Below are 6,412 nucleotides of genomic sequence, written 5' to 3'. Positions count from 1 at the left end.
AGAGCTGCTCACAGACTGTATTTACAAGTGACAAACTGCAACTCTACAGTACATCTACAGTATATATCAAATCTATTCTGTATTCAAATCTATTGAGTGATGTTTGAAAGTCTTTCCAGGTGAGTTTGATCCAGGAGGGTCTGAAGCCAGAGTCAGACAGAGACTGTGCAGAGACTGTAGAAGGACAGAGCAGCAGCAGAGCAGTCCAGATACACTGATGATCCTCTGTCAGATCCAGAGGGACACACAGGGATGATGCTGGACTCTACATTGTGTCTGACAGTGGAGCTGTTCTCAGAGCAGTTCACTCTGCAGCACTGACAGTCATCTGCACTTCATTCCTCTGTCAGTCACTGCTGGATGAAGCTCTCCTCTCCACCTCCCAGTAACATGGCCCAGTCAGAGCGTCTCTACACACAAGCTGCTGCTGCTTCAACCTCTCTGGATCATCAGGACACAGCTCCTCCTCTCTCAGCACACACACCGTCCTGTTTACCATCATCACCACCTGCAGAGAGAAGAAGGAAGAGCAGAGGAGATAAACGAGTGTTTCCAGAGACTCTTCATCAGCTGTCAGTCAGTGATGCAGCACATCCAGTATAAAGAGCAGCAGGGACTTCAGTGCTGGGACTGTACTAGGACTCATTGTTGCTTCACTTTTTCTAATCTTTGGATTTTTATTGAAGTTGCTGAAAATGTTTTTCCCTCCTAGTTTGAGTTTGGACTTTCATTCATTAGAAGAACCTTGGTGTGTCCACTCTGAGCTCTGTAGGAACCCCAACAACAAGCCCAACAATCCAGATGGACGCTTCCAGCTGTTAACTGGAGGAATTCCATCCAAACATCTGCTCTCACTAAATTCTTCCTCACCTACAGACTGTGTTCTTCACTGCTTTAAACTTGGAAATGAATGCAGTCATTGGTCTGCGTGCTGCTTTGTTCAGAGAGCTGATTGGCTGTTGACAGTGTTTGATCAGAGCGTGTCAGCAGTTACTATGGTGACCATAAAGGTGAGAAACAGGAAGTGTTTGTGTCCAATCCTGAAGCCTGTCACCATTCTCCTCTCACAGCTTCACTGAGAAGCTGCAGCTTTACAGGAAACACTGGATCTTTGTTTCATACTGACTGTGTTTAGTACAATACTGCTGACAGCACCACCCACTCACTCCATCACTCTACTGACCTCAGAGTCTCCAGTCTGTAGTCTGGACTCTGCTGAAGATCAGACAGCTGCTTCACATCTGGATCCTTCAGGTTGTTTCCATGCAGCTCCAGCTCTCTCAGATGGGAGGGGTTGGACTTCAGTGCTGCTGCCAGATAATCACAGCTGATCTCTGAGAAATCACAGCGACTCAATCTGTATAAAGAATGAAAGATGTAAGTTTATTAGACAAAGTGTGAGCTTGAAATCATTCAGTGTTTCATCATCTGTTCAGAGCTGAAGACGGTTCAGAATGTAGAAGTTTAGAAAATGGAAACTCCAAACAGCTGAAGCCAACAGGAAGCAGCTTCAAACAAACACAACAAGAGAAAAAACTCTGAATGTTTCACATTAAAGTCGTACATTTCTCATAAAAACAGGACAAAGACTTGAAAAAGTCGTGTTTTTCCTTCCAGGAACCACAAGGCTTCACTTTTAAAGGTGAAGTGTGAAAGAAACGGACATATTTGAAGTCCAACACCTTTTTCCAGTCACATGATTAAAGGAGACAAACTACAAGCTCATTTTCATTCCAACAAGTCATCTTCTGACCTGGACTAACAACACTGGTCTCTATGTGCAGCTGGCTGTGAGACCAGTGCTCAGGGAGCGTCTACAAAGTGCAACACTGAAAGAACATCACACACTCATTTGCTTCCAGCACTTTCACACAAACATCTACTGTCATTATTGTCACCAAACTCTGTGGATCCTTTATTGCAAATTCAAATGGGATCAAATGGTCAGACAAAAGAGGGTTATGAGGAAATATAATGAAATGTTGTGTATTAGCAGCAAGTTTTTGAATCATTTTCCTCAGAAACCAAACAAAATGATTGACAAACATGTTTTTACAAACTCAGTGTTGGACTTGGATCAGCAGGATAAGCTGATGTTTAAAGGCATTTGAGTCTCGCTGTATGAGAGTCCAGTTATTCCTCAATATTTATGGATGACGTTCTTTCAGTGTTGCACTTTGTAGACGCTCCCTGAGCCTCACAGCCAGCTGCACATGGACCAGCTGACATTACCCAGCATTAGAGGCGGCTGTAAAAAAATGGATTTTCCTATTTAAATCGGTTTAATTTGAATAAAGCGATGTTGATTCATTCAATCCTGAATGGATTTTTAATATAAATGTATTTTGCCAGAATCTCAGGTTAAAGCTCCCAAAAGTATTTCAACAACAAGCAAACAGATAAAACAGTAAATGAGAGCAGCTAAACACACAAAGATGGAAACAGAGCGTGGATCGTTCACTCGACGGCACGTACACGGACACGCCGTCGGGGCTGAAAGTGGACAGCTCACAGATCCTGAAGCTGCAGGTTTCATCTGTCTCCAACCAAAACTGAGTGAACCAGCAGCAAAAGAAGATCCAAACTACGCTTTACGTTTGATGAACATCCTCATGAATTCTCTCTGACTTTGACCTTTACTTCCTGCACAGCTCTCTCTCTCTCAGTGTACTTCAAGAACAGTTTACCTTCAAAAATCTGTTTTCTGCATTATTCACTGCTTATTACGCACCAGTCTGCTGTTGTGTTCACTGCTGTCGGCCTCCGAAAACAAAGCCTCATTTCTGCTGTTCAATACTGAAGAAATTGAAACCTTTTAAAATGCTGACAGATTACAAACTCTCAGCTGTGTCTGTAATCAAACCTCTGTAACTTTGCTTCACTTCAGCAGCATCAGCTCATGTTCACATGTTGATTCATGGTTTGCTTCAGTTTTTGATCGACTGCAGAAGATTTTGAAGGTTATCTGCTATAAAAAGCCAGAAGAGGAAAATCTGCTTCATGTGTTTCTGTTTGATCCTCAGTGACTTTGACACAAAGGCCTCTGCTGTGATGATCACACCTCTGATCAAGTCTCACAGTGTCAGCTTTGTTTTTATACATATGGATATGTGCTGATAAATGATCAGAATTAGAATATTTCCCACTGTCTGCTGTGTGCCGTGACCTTTGACCTGCTAAAGACAGTCAGCTGTGGATTATTCATTGTTGTGTCTGATACTTAGAACTGTGAGGAAGAACACTACACAGTTAATCAGGGTCCCCTCTCTCTGAATCAGGAAAGGTGGGCAGGCCGCGTGTGGGCCGCGGGCCATACGTTGAGTCTCACTGTTTGAAATGTGAACATTGTTCTGCTGCAGTCAATGGACTAAACCAGAGAAGAAGAAAACAGACTTTACCATGAAGATCCTCAGTGTGGATCAGTATAATATCAGCCTGATGTCTGCAGTTTAGTGTCAGCACAACTTTCACATCATCTTCATCTCAGCACAACTAAAACATGCTGACTGACCTCAGAGTTTCAAGTCCACATCCTGGACTCTCCAGGAAACCACACAGATGCTTCACTCCTGAATCCTGCAGCTTGTTGTTACTCAGGTCCAGCTCTCTCAGATGGGAGGGGTTGGACTTCAGTGCTGCTCCCAGATAATCACAGCTGATCTCTGACAAACCACAGCTCCCCAATCTGTATAAAGAATGAAAGATGTAAGTTTATTAGACAAAGTGTGAGCTTGAAATCATTCAGTGTTTCATCATCTGTTCAGAGATGAAGAAGGTTCAGAATGTAGAAGTTTAGAAAATGGAAACTCCAAACAGCTGAAGCCAACAGGAAGCAGCTTCAAACAAACACAACAAGAGAAAAAACTCTGAATGTTTCACATTAAAGTCGTACATTTATCATAAAAACAGGACAAAGACTTGAAAAAGTCGTGTTTTTCCTTCCAGGAACCACAAGGCTTCACTTTTAAAGGTGAAGTGTGAAAGAAACGGACATATTTGAAGTCCAACACCTTTTTCCAGTCACATGATTAAAGCAGACAAACTACAAGCTCATTTTCATTCCAACAAGTCATCTTCTGACCTGGACTAACAACACTGGTCTCTATGTGCAGCTGGCTGTGAGACCAGTGCTCAGGGAGCGTCTACAAAGTGCAACACTGAAAGAACATCACACACTCATTTGCTTCCAGCTCTTTCACACAAACATCTACTGTCATTATTGTCACCAAACTCTGTGGATCCTTTATTGCAAATTCAAATGGGATCAAATGGTCAGACAAAAGAGGGTTATGAGGAAATATGATGAAATGTTGTGTATTAGCAGCAAGTTATTGAATCATTTTCCTCAGAAACCAAACAAAATGATTGACAAACATGTTTTTACAAACTCAGTGTTGGACTTGGATCAGCAGGATAAGCTGATGTTTAAAGGCATTTGAGTCTCGCTGTATGAGAGTCCAGTTATTCCTCAATATTTATGGATGATGTTCTTTCAGTGTTGCACTTTGTAGACGCTCCCTGAGCCTCACAGCCAGCTGCACATGGACCAGCTGACATTACCCAGCATTAGAGGCGGCTGTAAAAAAATGGATTTTCCTATTTAAATGGTTTTAATTTGAATAAAGCGATGTTGATTCATTCAATCCTGAATGGATTTTTAATATAAATGTATTTTGCCAGAATCTCAGGTTAAAGCTCCCAAAAGTATTTCAACAACAAGCAAACAGATAAAACAGTAAATGAGAGCAGCTAAACACACAAAGATGGAAACACAGAGCGTGGATCGTTCACTCGACGGCACGTACACGGACACGCCGTCGGGGCTGAAAGTGGACAGCTCACAGATCCTGAAGCTGCAGGTTTCATCTGTCTCCAACCAAAACTGAGTGAACCAGCAGCAAAAGAAGATCCAAACTACGCTTTACGTTTGATGAACATGGTCATGAATTCTCTCTGACTTTGACCTTTACTTCCTGCACAGCTCTCTCTCTCTCAGTGTACTTCAAGAACAGTTTACCTTCAAAAATCTGTTTTCTGCATTATTCACTGCTTATTACGCACCAGTCTGCTGTTGTGTTCACTGCTGTCGGCCTCCGAAAACAAAGCCTAATTTCTGCTGTTCAATACTGAAGAAATGTAAACCTTTTAAAATGAGGATTAATGGCAAGAAGGCAGCGGGCCCAGATGGCATCAGTTCGAGGGTCGTCAGGTCCTGCGCGGACCAACTGTGTGGTGTGATGGAGCACCTCTTCAACCTGAGCCTGAGGCTGGGAAGAGTCCCACAGCTCTGGAAAACCTCCTGTGTTGTACCAGTGCCAAAGACTTCACGCCCCAAGGACCTCAACAGCTACAGGCCGGTGGCTCTGACATCCCACCTGATGAAGACCCTGGAGCGGTTGGTCCTGGCTCAGCTTCGGCGCCTAGTGAACTCATCACTGGACCCACTTCAGTTTGCCTACCAGCCTGGCATTGGAGCGAATGATGCCGTCATTCACCTCCTACATCGCTCCCTCGCTCACCTGGAGACCGCTGGAAGCACTGTGAGAATCATGTTCTTTGATTTCTCCAGTGCCTTCAACACTATTCTTCCCTCGGTTCTGAAGGACAAGCTGGAGAACTCTGGAGTGGACCATCACCTCACTACCTGGATTTTGGACTACCTCACCGACCGACCACAGTATGTGAGGACTCAGGGCTGTGTGTCGGACAGGGTCGTCTGCAGTACGGGGGCCCCACAGGGAACGGTTCTGGCTCCGTTCCTCTTCACCATCTACACTGCAGACTTCTCCCACAACTGCACCCAGTGCTTCCTGCAGAAGTTCTCTGATGACTCTGCAGTAGTCGGCCTCATCACTGATGGGGACGACAAGGAGTACAGAGGACTGACTCAGGACTTTGTGGACTGGTGCCAGCTGAACTACCTCCAGATCAATGCCAGTAAAACCAAGGAGCTGGTGGTAGACTTCCGCAGGCACAAACATCCTCCACTGCAACCACTGAACATCCAAGGTATGGACATCGAGGCTGTGGACAGCTACAGGTACCTTGGTGTTCATCTGAACAACAAACTGGACTGGACTCATAACTCAGACGCCCTCTACAGGAAAGGGCAGAGCAGGCTGTACCTGCTGCGGAGACTCAGGTCGTTTGGAGTGGAGGGCCCACTCCTGAAGACCTTCTATGACTCTGTGGTGGCCTCAGCCATCTTTTATGGTGTGGTCTGCTGGGGGGCAGCATCTCTGCTGGGGACAGGAAGAGACTGAACAGGCTGATCAGAAGGGCCAGCTCTGTTCTAGGATGCCCTCTGGACCCAGTGGAGGTGGTGAGTGACAGGAGAATGGTGGCTAAGCTGTCATCCCTGTTGGACAACATCTCCCACCCCATGCATGAGACTGTGACAGCACTGAGCAGC

At 44.9% G+C, this 6,412-nt stretch overlaps 1 long non-coding RNA gene across 1 annotated transcript; it reads right to left on the bottom strand.

Moving 5' to 3' along the window:
• Nucleotides 1–439: 439 nt before the first annotated feature.
• Nucleotides 440–3,557, bottom strand: LOC109196148 (uncharacterized). The gene is made up of 3 exons (XR_002057618.2): nt 3,512–3,557; nt 1,184–1,357; nt 440–508 (listed from the first exon to the last, which is right to left on the bottom strand). It is a non-coding gene; the product is annotated as an uncharacterized LOC109196148 (long non-coding RNA).
• Between the last annotated feature and the right edge of the window lie 2,855 nt (nt 3,558–6,412).

This window comes from Oreochromis niloticus, unplaced genomic scaffold, assembly GCF_001858045.2.
Source record: "Oreochromis niloticus isolate F11D_XX unplaced genomic scaffold, O_niloticus_UMD_NMBU tig00007365_pilon, whole genome shotgun sequence".
NCBI classification, from domain to species: domain Eukaryota; kingdom Metazoa; phylum Chordata; class Actinopteri; order Cichliformes; family Cichlidae; genus Oreochromis; species Oreochromis niloticus.
The sequence above is the reverse complement of the archived record's forward strand: the minus strand, read 5'-3'. Positions and strand labels throughout refer to the sequence as shown.